Source organism: Procambarus clarkii, chromosome 8, assembly GCF_040958095.1.
Source record: "Procambarus clarkii isolate CNS0578487 chromosome 8, FALCON_Pclarkii_2.0, whole genome shotgun sequence".
NCBI lineage: Eukaryota > Metazoa > Arthropoda > Malacostraca > Decapoda > Cambaridae > Procambarus > Procambarus clarkii.
Genome location: NC_091157.1, coordinates 42,215,703 through 42,230,604, shown reverse-complemented (window position 1 = coordinate 42,230,604; position 14,902 = coordinate 42,215,703). Strand labels below are relative to the sequence as shown.

Genomic DNA, 14,902 nt, shown 5'->3' with positions numbered 1-14,902 from the left:
GGGAGACAGTGAGGGGGAGACAGTGAGGGGGGAGACAGTGAGGGGGGAGACAGTGAGGGGGGAGACAGTGAGGGGGAGACAGTGAGGGGGGGGGAGACAGTGAGGGGGGGGAGACAGTGAGGGGGGGGGAGACAGTGAGGGGGGGGGAGACAGTGAGGGGGGAGAAGCCTCCCCGTCTCCACTATAAGACAAGAGCACCAAGAGCAGGCGGCCCAGGTGAGGAAACACCGCGAGGGAACACAACTGACCACAGGGGACTGCCAATATTGTCAACAAGCACCAAGGCGCTAGTAAAGATGACGGAGAACAAGCTAAGAAACTTACGATACACAATTAACAATTGATGGCAGAAGGTAAAAAGTGGAGAGAAAAGCAATTTTATGAAGCTTGAAATAATGGGACCCGTCGTCGCGTCGACTACGACTTGTTCGTATGAAAAGTCTCTGGAAAAGTAGCTCTTACTTAGTCTAAGATATTAATGATTGTGGTATGTGGTCAATTAATTGTTGTTATAAACGATATTGTTGATTGTTGTGTATATGATAAGGCAGAAGCCGAAGATTACCAAGGGTGTTCGTCCTGGTCCTTAGTTATAATCAGTTACAGTTACAGGAAACAGTTTCAATCTCACAGTGGCCAAAATTATACACTTTGAGACCGTAAAACCGAGGCTCCTGGCTTGGTTGGTTGGTTGGTAGTGTGTGTTCAAGAGAGAACTTGATAAAAACCTCGAAAGGATACCTGGCCAATCAGGCTGTGATTCATGTCAGGCTGCGAGCAGCCGCGTCAAACAGCCTGCTTAACCAGTCCAACAATCAAGAGGCCTGGTCGGGGACCGGGCCGCGAGGACGCTAAGCCTCGATATCAACCCAAAGTCACCACAAGGTAGAGTGACGGATTCCCATTCTACTGATATAATTTCCACTCCCTGATGCGAGACGCAAGTGGAAGTGACTCTTCCAAGTGGAAGTGACTCTTCCAAGTGGAAGTGACTCTTCCACTTGCTAACCTCTGCATGATCACCAGGAAGGTGGCGACCTGTCAATGATCACCAGGAAGGTGGCAACCTGTCAATGATCACCAGGAAGGTGGGGACCTGTCAATGATCACCAGGAAGGTGGCGACCTGTCAATAATCACCAGGAAGGTGGGGACCTGTCAATGATCACCAGGAAGGTGGGGACCTGTCAATAATCACCAGGAAGGTGGCGACCTGTCAATAATCACCAGGAAGGTGGGGACCTGTCAATAATCACCAGGAAGGTGGGGACCTGTCAATGATCACCAGGAAGGTGGGGACCTGTCAATAATCACCAGGAAGGTGGGGACCTGTCAATGATCACCAGGAAGGTGGGGACCTGTCAATAATCACCAGGAAGGTGGGGACCTGTCAATGATCACCAGGAAGGTGGGGACCTGTCAATAATCACCAGGAAGGTGGCGACCTGTCAATAATCACCAGGAAGGTGGCAACCTGTCAATAATCACCAGGAAGGTGGGGACCTGTCAATGATCACCAGGAAGGTGGCGACCTGTCAATAATCACCAGGAAGGTGGGGACCTGTCAATAATCACCAGGAAGGTGGCAACCTGTCAATAATCACCAGGAAGGTGGGGACCTGTCAATAATCACCAGGAAGGTGGGGACCTGTCAATGATCACCAGGAAGGTGGGGACCTGTCAATGATCACCAGGAAGGTGGGGACCTGTCAATAATCACCAGGAAGGTGGGGACCTGTCAATGATCACCAGGAAGGTGGGGACCTGTCAATGATCACCAGGAAGGTGGGGACCTGTCAATAATCACCAGGAAGGTGGGGACCTGTCAATGATCACCAGGAAGGTGGGGACCTGTCAATAATCACCAGGAAGGTGGCGACCTGTCAATAATCACCAGGAAGGTGGGGACCTGTCAATGATCACCAGGAAGGTGGCGACCTGTCAATAATCACCAGGAAGGTGGGGACCTGTCAATAATCACCAGGAAGGTGGCGACCTGTCAATAATCACCAGGAAGGTGGCAACCTGTCAATAATCACCAGGAAGGTGGGGACCTGTCAATGATCACCAGGAAGGTGGCGACCTGTCAATAATCACCAGGAAGGTGGGGACCTGTCAATAATCACCAGGAAGGTGGGGACCTGTCAATGATCACCAGGAAGGTGGCAACCTGTCAATAATCACCAGGAAGGTGGCGACCTGTCAATAATCACCAGGAAGGTGGCGACCTGTCAATAATCACCAGGAAGGTGGGGACCTGTCAATAATCACCAGGAAGGTGGCAACCTGTCAATAATCACCAGGAAGGTGGCGACCTGTCAATAATCACCAGGAAGGTGGCGACCTGTCAATAATCACCAGGAAGGTGGGGACCTGTCAATGATCACCAGGAAGGTGGCAACCTGTCAATAATGACCATCAATACCAAGTTGTAGAAGGTCCAAATGAGTCTTCTATTACCATGACATCTTATCTCACACTGGCTCCCGCCCGCCAGCCCGCCAGCCAGCCTGGCTCAGCCTGGCTTAGCCAGCCAGCCAGCCCAGCCCAGCCCCCTCGCCCCTCCCCCCTCCCTCCCTCCCTCCCTCTCTCTCGAGCGCGCACTTAGGCAGTGATGTGGTGGAGGCTGACTCTATACACAGTTTCAAATGTAGATATGATAAGAGCCCAATAGGCTCAGGAACCTGTACACCAGTTGATTGAGGGGTTGAGAGGCGGGACCAAAGAGCCAGAGCTCAACCCCCGCAAGGTAATGCCCACCCTGGGGTAACTATACTCGGGCTACACAGCTCATTCCGAACTCTCATAATGCAACATCAAGAGAGACTGCCGCCCTAGTGGTGGCAGGGCCCACACCGGGAGGGTGGCAGGGCCCACACCGGGAGGGTGGCAGGGCCCACACCGGGAGGGTGGCAGGGCCCACACCGGGAGGGTGGCAGGGCCCACACCGGGAGGGTGGCAGGGCCCACACCGGGAGGGTGGCAGGGCCCACACCGGGAGGGTGGCAGGGCCCACACCGGGAGGGTGGCAGGGCCCACACCGGGAGGGTGGCAGGGCCAACACCGGGAGGGTGGCAGGGCCAACACCGGGAGGGTGGCAGGGCCCCACACTGGGAGGGTGGCAGGGCCCCACACTGGGAGGGTGGCAGGGCCCACACTGGGAGGGTGGCAGGGCCCACACTGGGAGGGTGGCAGGGCCCACACTGGCAGGGTGGCAGGGCCAACACTGGGAGGGTGGCAGGGCCAACACTGGGAGGGTGGCAGGCCCCACACTGGCAGGGTGGCAGGCCCCACACTGGGAGGGTGGCAGGCCCCACACTGGCAGGGTGGCAGGCCCCACACTGGCAGGGTGGCAGGGCCCACACTGGGAGGGTGGCAGGGCCAACACTGGGAGGGTGGCAGGCCCCACACTGGCAGGGTGGCAGGCCCCACCCTGGGAGGGTGGCAGGCCCCACACTGGGAGGGTGGCAGGGCCCACACCGGGAGGGTGGCAGGGCCCACACCGGGAGGGTGGCAGGGCCCACACCGGGAGGGTGGCAGGGCCCACACCGGGAGGGTGGCAGGGTCCACACTGGGAGGGTGGCAGGGCCCACACTGGGAGGGTGGCAGGGCCCACACTGGGAGGGTGGCAGGGCCCACACTGGGAGGGTGGCAGGGCCCACACTGGGAGGGTGGCAGGGCCCACACTGAGGTCAGTAACTTCATCATGGATGAAAACTGTGGTTCTCAGCCAAGCTAGAGTCGCCGATGAGTTACCTATGAGTGACACTCATAGCTCAGCACCAAGGTAACAGCAAGCTAGTAACCTTACCTTGCGGTATCCGCAAGGTAACTCCAAGGTAACTCCAAGGTAACTCCAAGGTAACTCCAAGGTAACTCCAAGGTAACTCCAAGGTAACTCCAAGGTAACTCCAAGGTAACCAGAAGATAATCGCAAGGTAACCGCAAGGTAAGGTTTACTCCGCCTCTCCATCAATACACAGCATGTGGTCCTGTTTAAACTTTCGTTCAATTACGATGGTTTCATCACGAAATTACTACAGTAAAAATATAATTGATGAAACTTCATAATGTAGGCAAATGGACATGTTATTACCCGTCTATATTATTGACATAACTTTCACTAATTCAAAACCATTAACTTTTGCTCTTGCTGTAGTGGTACTTTTCTACATTTCCACTTGTTGTATTTAAGTAGAAATTGACATGGATAAAAAATTAATACATACCCAAGTAAATATATCAATGATAGTTCAGCATTAATTCCTTGCATATGTTTCAAACTACCAACTTAATACCTAGAGCAACTAAATTGTACGCCATCTTGCTGTACCTTACTCCCCAAACTTTTCATATAATCATATACTATATGATTCATATAATTCTATATACTATTCATATAATTCATATACTTGTTCATTCCCTTCGTTGATACCAATTAACCAGGTCCTTGCATCACCTCCCCACCTGCCTTGCCACAGTCCCTACACTCCATATAGCAGACACCGGGAACACGGTACAGTTAAAGACTTTAAGATGAGACTGAGGGGTACATTAGGTGGTCTAAAGATAGCACAGAAGGTCCCACTGACAAGGGAAGCTTTACTATGGTCTATCCTCTGACAAGGGTGGAGGAGGGAGTCTCTTCCCTCTTGTCCACGGACGGTTCCTAAGCCAAGGAATCAGTGGGTCTTTGAGAGCTAGATTCTTGAGACAGTAACGTCCCAACTCTGGAGACAAGAAGTGTAATTCTTTGTTTTACTTTACCGGTACAAAAGCCACGAAATAATTAACAGCAGCAACTGTGGAAAATGAAATAGTATCCCCTTAAACATTATCTGCGCTGGAAGACAATATTGCATTCACCTAATGCTCGAGTGATACCTCGGGGAAAGATTAAAGTTTCAGTTAGGCAGCAGTTAGATGCTTCTGGAATTCTTCCATACTATGAGTGTTCTGTAGCGTGGTTGATAGAGCTACGGCTCCCGCTCCTGGGGTTGGTACTTCCAGGCTCCTGGGGCCCAAGTGAATGAAATTTATATATACATATATAAATTGCAGTCAGCGATAAACATGGAAATAACATTTCATTCACTTGCACCGTCGGAGCCTTGAACTCACGACCACCGGAGTAGTAGACCAACCCATCCTCGACTCAGGTCCATTACATCCAGCGGTCAACCCCACAGACGCATTCATAAATTTTTACATGCTGTTCATTCAAAACGGGAATTTTCTCAAGTATAAATTAATATTATAATATATTAGCATATTGTGTATAAATAGGCATAGGTTAGGTTAGGTCAGGTGTTTAGGTTCTGTTGGCGATTATTTGTATTTGTAGTACGTGGGTGAAGCATTTACAGCGTTGTGGTTCGAACAAAATTCGTCAGTGAAGCACTTGTTCCGGATATGTTCGAACGTCAGCAGTTGTGAGTCGCGTGTAAACCGCTTTTCATTCATAAACAGGGGGTTTGGCGGGTGCATGGAATCACTTTTAGATCTTTGTTTGGAGGACGGGCTGAGTAGACAGGAGCTCTACCAGTCTAATTATGCAGCCAGTCCTCATAAACAAAGGCCAAAGTCCATTCCATGCACCCGCCAAACCCGCTGTTTATGAATGAAAAACAGTTTACACTCGACTCACAACTGATGACTTCCGAGTCATCAGTTGTGAGTCGGTGAAGCACTTGTTCCGAACACATCCGGAACAAGTGCTTCACTGACGACTTTTCTTCGCATCTTTTTTTTTTTTTTTTTTTTAATTGTATTCTTAAAAATACAAATAAATCTGAATGCATTATTGTTGCATTTAGATTTATGTTTATGATGTATGTGTGTGTGTACTCACCTAGATGACCTAGTGGTGGATGAGCTCTGGCTCTTTGGTCCCGCCTCTCAACTGTGAATCAACTGGTGTAGATTCCTGAGCCTACTGGGCTTTCATATCTACATTTGAAACTGTGTATGGAGTCAGCCTCCACCACATCACTGCCTAATACATTCTACCTGTTAACTACTCTGACACTGAAAAAGTTCTTTCTAACGTCTCTCAGGCTCATTTGGGTACTTAGTCTCCACCTGTGTCCCCTTGTTCGTGTTTCCATCCATGCTAATTAGTTTATCTTTCTCCACCTTGTCAATTCCCCTCAGAATTTTGAAGGTGGTGATCATGTCTCCCCTTACTCTTCTGTCTTCCAGGGATGCGAGGTTTAGCTCCCGTAGCCTTTCCTCGTAGCTCATACCTCTCAGTTCCTGGGACTAGTCTGGTGGCTTACCGTTGGATCTTCTCTAACTTTGTCTTGGGTTTAACTAGATATGGACTCCAAGCTGGAGTTGCATACTCCAGGATTGGTCTGACATAGATGGTATACAAGGTCTTGAACGATTCCTAACACAAGTTTCTAAAGGCAGTTCCTATGTTAGCCAGTCTAGCATATGCCGCTGATGATGTCTTTAGATGTGGGCCTCTGGGGCCAGGTTCGGTGTGATGTCAACCCCCAGATCTTTCTCTCTATTTGGCTCTTGCAGGATTTCACCTCCCAAATTGTGAGGGGGAAGGGGAGTAGTGGGGTCGTAGCGGACCCCACACCCCTCCTGTGACTGGTAGTTGACCCCACGCCAATCCTGTCAGTGGTAGTGGACACCACGCCCTTCCTGTCAGTGGTATTGGACCCCACGCCCTTCCTGTCAGTGGTAGTGGACCCCACGCCCTTCCTGTCAGTGGTAGTGGACCCCACGCCCTTCCTGTCAGTGGTAGTGGACCCCACGCCCTTCCTGTCAGTGGTAGTGGACCCCACGCCCTTCCTGTCAGTGATAGTGGACCCCACGCCCTTCCTGTCAGTGGTAGTGGACCCCACGCCCTTCCTGTCAGTGGTAGTGGACCCCACGCCCTTCCTGTCAGTGGTAGTGGACCCCACGCCCTTCCTGTCAGTGGTAGTGGACCCCACGCCCTTTCTGTGAGTCGGTGTGGAGGGTGTAGGTGTGGGGGGGGGCGGTTAGGTGTGGGGGGCATGTGTGGGGTGACAGGAGTGGGGTGGTAGGTGTGGGGTGGTAGATGAAGGGTTGGAGGTGTGGGGGGGGCCAGGTGTGGTGGAGCAGGTGAGGGAGGAAGGAGAGAGGGAGGTGAAGGCAGGTGTAGGGGGCATGTGTGCAGCTCCTAACATGTGTATCACAAGTCCACGATGGTGTTAGATTACCCGCTGTTATTGACAATTTCCTTGACAGCTTTTAACTTCTTAACTTCCTGATTCAATAATTCTCACCTAAATCAAGTTAGCACGAGGCCAGGCTGTGACAGAACTGCGTCAACATCCCACATTCCCAGCGGCCAGACCATTCACTCGCTCACAACCTAGATATATATGTTCAACACATCTCTGGCCCTGATCCTAGGAGGACAGAACAAAATGTATCTATGTGGCTACCATTGTAAATGTATGGTCACAGCTATGTGGCTACCATTGTAAATGTATGGTCACATCTATGTGGCTACCATTGTAAATGTATGGTCACATCTATGTGGCTACCATTGTAAATGTATGGTCACAGCTATGTGGCTACCATTGTAAATGTATGGTCACATCTATGTGGCTACCATTGTAAATGTATGGTCACATCTATGTGGCTACCATTGTAAATGTATGGTCACAGCTATGTGGCTACCATTGTAAATGTATGGTCACATCTATGTGGCTACCATTGTAAATGTATGGTCACAGCTATGTGGCTACCATTGTAAATGTATGGTCACATCTATGTGGCTACCATTGTAAATGTATGGTCACATCTATGTGGCTACCATTGTAAATGTATGGTCACATCTATGTGGCTACCATTGTAAATGTATGGTCACATCTATGTGGCTACCATTGTAAATGTATGGTCACATCTATGTGGCTACCATTGTAAATGTATGGTCACATCTATGTGGCTACCATTGTAAATGTATGGTCACAGCTATGTGGCTACCATTGTAAATGTATGGTCACAGCTATGTGGCTACCATTGTAAATGTATGGTCACATCTATGTGGCTACCATTGTAAATGTATGGTCACAGCTATGTGGCTACCATTGTAAATGTATGGTCACAGCTATGTGGCTACCATTGTAAATGTATGGTCACATCTATGTGGCTACCATTGTAAATGTATGGTCACATCTATGTGGCTACCATTGTAAATGTATGGTCACATCTATGTGGCTACCATTGTAAATGTATGGTCACATCTATGTGGCTACCATTGTAAATGTATGGTCACATCTATGTGGCTACCATTGTAAATGTATGGTCACATCTATGTGGCTACCATTGTAAATGTATGGTCACATCTATGTGGCTACCATTGTAAATGTATGGTCACATCTATGTGGCTACCATTGTAAATGTATGGTCACATCTATGTGGCTACCATTGTAAATGTATGGTCACATCTATGTGGCTACCATAGGGGGCCTCGTAGCCTGGTGGATAGCGCGCAGGACTCGTAATTCTGTGGCGCGGGTTCGATTCCCGCACGAGGCAGAAACAAATGGGCAAAGTTTCTTTCACCCTGAATGCCCCTGTTACCTAGCAGTAAATAGGTACCTGGGAGTTAGTCAGCTGTCACGGGCTGCTTCCTGGGGGTGGAGGCCTGGTCGAGGACCGGGCCGCGGGGACACTAAAGTCCCGAAATCATCTCAAGATAACCTCAAGATAACCATTGTAAATGTATGGTCACATCTATGTGGCTACCATTGTAAATGTATGGTCACATCTATGTGGCTACCATTGTAAATGTATGGTCACAGCTATGTGGCTACCATTGTAAATGTATGGTCACATCTATGTGGCTACCATTGTAAATGTATGGTCACATCTATGTGGCTACCATTGTAAATGTATGGTCACATCTATGTGGCTACCATTGTAAATGTATGGTCACATCTATGTGGCTACCATTGTAAATGTATGGTCACATCTATGTGGCTACCATAGGGGGCCTCGTAGCCTGGTGGATAGCGCGCAGGACTCGTAATTCTGTGGCGCGGGTTCGATTCCCGCACGAGGCAGAAACAAATGGGCAAAGTTTCTTTCACCCTGAATGCCCCTGTTACCTAGCAGTAAATAGGTACCTGGGAGTTAGTCAGCTGTCACGGGCTGCTTCCTGGGGGTGGAGGCCTGGTCGAGGACCGGGCCGCGGGGACACTAAAGTCCCGAAATCATCTCAAGATAACCTCAAGATAACCATTGTAAATGTATGGTCACATCTATGTGGCTACCATTGTAAATGTATGGTCACATCTATGTGGCTACCATTGTAAATGTATGGTCACAGCTATGTGGCTACCATTGTAAATGTATGGTCACATCTATGTGGCTACCATTGTAAATGTATGGTCACATCTATGTGGCTACCATTGTAAATGTATGGTCACATCTATGTGGCTACCATTGTAAATGTATGGTCACAGCTATGTGGCTACCATTGTAAATGTATGGTCACAGCTATGTGGCTACCATTGTAAATGTATGGTCACATCTATGTGGCTACCATTGTAAATGTATAGTCACATCTATGGTAGAAATAAATTGGTCTGTGGCCTCTAATAAACATTAGCTACGTTTATCATCCCTACGAGTGACGACAGTTTCAAGAAAGGGGATTCGATTATAAACTATTTTGATATGACCTTGAGAAGAGAGGACAGCGACAGCCAGTCTTGCTGACTGATATGCGGTCAGTGTCGTGCATGGACGGTAGAGCGACGGTCTCGCTTCACGCAGGTCGGCGTTCAATCCCCGACCGTCCAAGTGGTTGGGGCCCGCACCATTTCTTCCCCCCGTCCCATCCCAAATCCTTATCCTAACCCCTCCCAAGTGCTATATAATCGTAATGGCTTGGCACTTTCCCCTGAAAGTTCATTCATTCAGTGTGGTGCCTAAATGGCGCCAATACCGTCAACATTGTGCCAATACAATGTGGAGTTAATGGTGCTACTAACGGTGAAAAACTTCACTGTCAACTCCGCACTACAAAAACGTGACAGTTGAGCCGGTAGACTCTTCAGACCAGGAGGTGGCTACACTATGGGCTACTCTCAGAGTTCTTCTCGCTAGTATGTATGAAGTAGAGACTGAATTTATCACTGAAGGTCGCCATTTGACCCTCATTGTACCGAGGCATCATCCACGATGTTCCTGTGCTGGGGAATGATTACTTACAATGAGAATGCCAGAAGGCGCTCAAGTCACTTGTGATAATCACTTGAGAAACTAATGGGGGTTATCTTGAAGGTTATCTTGAGATGATTACGGGGCTTTAGTGTCCCCGCGGCCCGGTCCTCGACCAGGCCTCCACCCTCAGGAAGCAGCCCGTGACAGCTGATTAACACCCAGGTACCTATTTTACTGCTAGGTAACAGGGGCATAGGGTGAAAGAAACTCTGCCAATTGTTTCTCGCCGGCGCCCGGGATCGAACCCGGGACCACAGGATCACAAGTCCAGCGTGCTGTCCGCTCGGCCGACCGGCTCCCAATGAGGGAAGAGAATGGGCTGCCAAGGTCAGCAGGTGTAAATTAATGCGACAGCAGGACCCGCCCCCGCTTGTCACGTGGTCACAATGATCCCGTCAACCCCTGCCACTCCCACACACACACTTGATGCTCCATCACACGCCAAGACACACGCCAAGACACACGCCAAGACACACGCCAAGACACACGCCAAGACACACGCCAAGACACACGCCAAGACACACGCCAAGACACACGCCAAGACACACACCAAGACACACACCAAGACACACGCCAAGACACACGCCAAGACACACGCCAAGACACACGCCAAGACACACACCAAGACACACACCAAGACACACACCAAGACACACACCAAGACACACACCAAGACACACACCAAGACACACACCAAGACACACGCCAAGACACACGCCAAGACACACACCAAGACACACACCAAGACACACACCAAGACACACACCAAGACACACACCAAGACACACACCAAGACACACACCAAGACACACACCAAGACACACGCCAAGACACACGCCAAGACACACGCCAAGACACACACCAAGACACACGCCAAGACACACACCAAGACACACACCAAGACACACACCAAGACACACGCCAAGACACACGCCAAGACACACGCCAAGACACACGCCAAGACACACGCCAAGACACACGCCAAGACACACGCCAAGACACACGCCAAGACACACACCAAGACACACGCCAAGACACACACCAAGACACACACCAAGACACACACCAAGACACACACCAAGACACACACCAAGACACACGCCAAGACACACGCCAAGACACACGCCAAGACACACACCAAGACACACACCAAGACACACACCAAGACACACACCAAGACACACACCAAGACACACACCAAGACACACGCCAAGACACACGCCAAGACACACGCCAAGACACACACCAAGAGACACACCAAGACACACACCAAGACACACGCCAAGACACACACCAAGACACACACCAAGACACACGCCAAGACACACACCAAGACACACACCAAGACACACACCAAGACACACACCAAGACACACGCCAAGACACACGCCAAGACACACGCCAAGACACACACCAAGACACACACCAAGACACACGCCAAGACACACACCAAGACACACACCAAGACACACACCAAGACACACGCCAAGACATAATCTCGTCCGTATTACCAGCATAATGTGTAGCCGCAGAGGTGGCGTATGCTGGCCGGATAATTACCGCTGCCTCTCTCCCTCTCCCTGCTCTCACCCTCCTGAAGGTCTTCCCTCCCACATCACCGCAGTCTGCTCCCCTCCCCCGCCTCCTCCACCCTCATCATCATTCCCTTCATCATCATCATCATCATCGTCATCATGAATGCAGTTTGCTGTTAAGCTTGGCGTCACTTTCATAGTCGCGTGATCATGTCTTCCTGCTTCACCCTCTCACTACTAAGACCTTTCCTCATGATTTCAGGTTTAGTTTAGTTCGTTATGCTCATACCCATTTTATGAGTGGTAGTGGACCCCACGCCCCTTCCTGTGAGTGGTAGTGGACCCCATGCCCTTCCTGTGAGTGGTAGTGGACCCCACGCCCCTTCCTGTGAGTGGTAGTGGACCCCATGCCCTTCCTGTGAGTGGTAGCGGACCCCACGCTCTTCCTGTGAGTGGTAGCGGACCCCACGCCCTTCCTGTGATTGGTAGTGGACCCCACGCCCTTCCTGTGATTGGTAGTGGACCCCATGCCCTTCCTGTGAGTGGTAGCGGACCCCACGCCCTTCCTGTGAGTGGTAGTGGACCCCACGCCCCTTCCTGTGAGTGGTAGTGGACCCCATGCAATTCCTGTGAGTGGTAGCGGACCCCACGCCCTTCCTGTGAGTGGTAGCGGACCCCACGCCCTTCCTGTGAGTGGTAGCGGACCCCATGCCCCTTCCTGTGAGTGGTAGCGGACCCCATGCCCCTTCCTGTGAGTGGTAGTGGACCCCATGCCCTTCCTGTGAGTGGTAGTGGACCCCATGCCCTTCCTGTGAGTGGTAGTGGACCCCATGCCCCTTCCTGTGAGTGGTAGCGGACCCCATGCCCTTCCTGTGAGTGGTAGTGGACCCCATGCCCCTTCCTGTGAGTGGTAGCGGACCCCATGCCCTTCCTGTGAGTGGTAGTGGACCCCATGCCCTTCCTGTGAGTGGTAGTGGACCCCATTCCCTTCCTGTGAGTGGTAGTGGACCCCATGCCCTTCCTGTGAGTGGTAGTGGACCCCATGCCCCTTCCTGTGAGTGGTAGCGGACCCCATGCCCTTCCTGTGAGTGGTAGCGGACCCCATGTCCCTTCCTGTGAGTGGTAGTGGACCCCATGCCCCTTCCTGTGAGTGGTAGCGGACCCCACGCCCCTTCCTGTGAGTGGTAGAGGACCCCACGCCCCTTCCTGTGAGTGGTAGAGGACCCCACGCCCTTCCTGTGAGTGGTAGAGGACCCCACGCCCTTCCTGTGAGTGGTAGTGGACCCCACGCCATTCCTGTGAGTGGTAGTGGACCCCATGCCCCTTCCTGTGAGTGGTAGTGGACCCCACGCCCTTCCTGTGAGTGGTAGTGGACCCCATGCCCCTTCCTGTGAGTGGTAGTGGACCCCACGCCCTTCCTGTGAGTGGTAGTGGACCCCATGCCCTTCCTGTGAGTGGTAGTGGACCCCATGCCCCTTCCTGTGAGTGGTAGTGGACCCCACGCCCTTCCTGTGAGTGGTAGTGGACCCCATGCCCTTCCTGTGAGTGGTAGTGGACCCCATGCCCCTTCCTGTGAGTGGTAGTGGACCCCACGCCCTTCCTGTGAGTGGTAGTGGACCCCACGCCCTTCCTGTGAGTGGTAGTGGACCATACGCCCTTCCTGTGAGTGGTAGTGGACCCCACGCCCTTCCTGTGAGTGGTAGTGGACCCCACGCCCCTTCCTGTGAGTGGTAGTGGACCCCACGCCCTTCCTGTGAGTGGTAGTGGACCCCACGCCCTTCCTGTGAGTGGTAGTGGACCCCACGCCCCTTCCTGTGAGTGGTAGTGGACCCCACGCCCCTTCCTGTGAGTGGTAGTGGACCCCACGCCCTTCCTGTGAGTGGTAGTGGACCATACGCCCTTCCTGTGAGTGGCAGTGGACCCCACGCCCTTCCTGTGAGTGGCAGTGGACCCCACGCCCTTCCTGTGAGTGGTAGTGGACCCCACGCCCTTCCTGTGAGTGGTAGTGGACCCCACGCCCTTCCTATGACTGGTAGTGGACCCCACGCCCTTCCTGTGAGTGGTAGTGGACCCCATGTCCCTTCCTGTGAGTGGTAGTGGACCCCATGCCCCTTCCTGTGAGTGGTAGTGGACCTCATGCCCCTTCCTGTGAGTGGTAGTGGACCCCACGCCCCTTCCTGTGAGTGGTAGTGGACCCCACGCCCTTCCTGTGAGTGGTAGTGGACCATACGCCCTTCCTGTGAGTGGTAGTGGACCCCACGCCCTTCCTGTGAGTGGTAGTGGACCCCACGCCTTTCCTGTGAGTGGTAGTGGACCCCACGCCCTTCCTGTGAGTGGTAGTGGACCCCACGCCCTTCCTGTGAGTGGTAGTGGACCCCACGCCCTTCCTGTGAGTGGTAGTGGACCCCTCGCCCTTCCTGTGAGTGGCAGTGGACCCCACGCCCTTCCTGTGAGTGGCAGTGGACCCCACGCCCTTCCTGTGAGTGGTAGTGGACCCCACGCCCTTCCTGTGAGTGGTAGTGGACCCCACGCCCTTCCTATGACTGGTAGTGGACCCCACGCCCTTCCTGTGAGTGGTAGTGGACCATACGCCCTTCCTGTGAGTGGTAGTGGACCCCACGCCTTTCCTGTGAGTGGTAGTGGACTCCACGCCCTTCCTGTGAGTGGTAGTGGACCCCACGCCCTTCCTGTGAGTGGTATTGGATCCCACGCCCTTCCTGCGAGTGGTGGTGGACCCCAATACCCAGCCCGTGCAAGATAATGAAAGATATCACAAAGGCACATAATGGGGTCAGAACGTGACCCCCAGCACTAGTTAAGCTAAGATAGTAACAGCGTTGATGAGCTCGTCAGAGAACTTGTTAAGCTTGGCTTAATTACAGAATGGTACAGTAACATTACGGGTGCAGGAACTGACCTTTAAAATTATACAGGCCAAGCAATTTACATTTGTGGTGTAGCTGTTACTTTATATAACTTTGTGATAATTACAAGGGTAATTATGTAATTAGGGTACTGAAGGCGGTAATTAATGTTAGGTTGCAGAGTGAGGGGAGGAGCAAGTGTTGCAGAGAGTGCAACAACGAGTGCAGTGTGACCACCACACTAACCCAACCCAACTCCAGGAGACGTCACTCGCAATGAAACACAC

General features: G+C 51.8%; 1 protein-coding gene across 4 annotated transcripts in view; it reads right to left on the bottom strand.

The window, feature by feature from the left end:
- mri (BTB/POZ domain-containing protein mrityu) overlaps positions 1-14,902 on the bottom strand; it is a 423,115-nt gene that overhangs the window by 264,505 nt on the left and 143,708 nt on the right. The gene's annotated exons all lie outside the window — the stretch shown is intronic.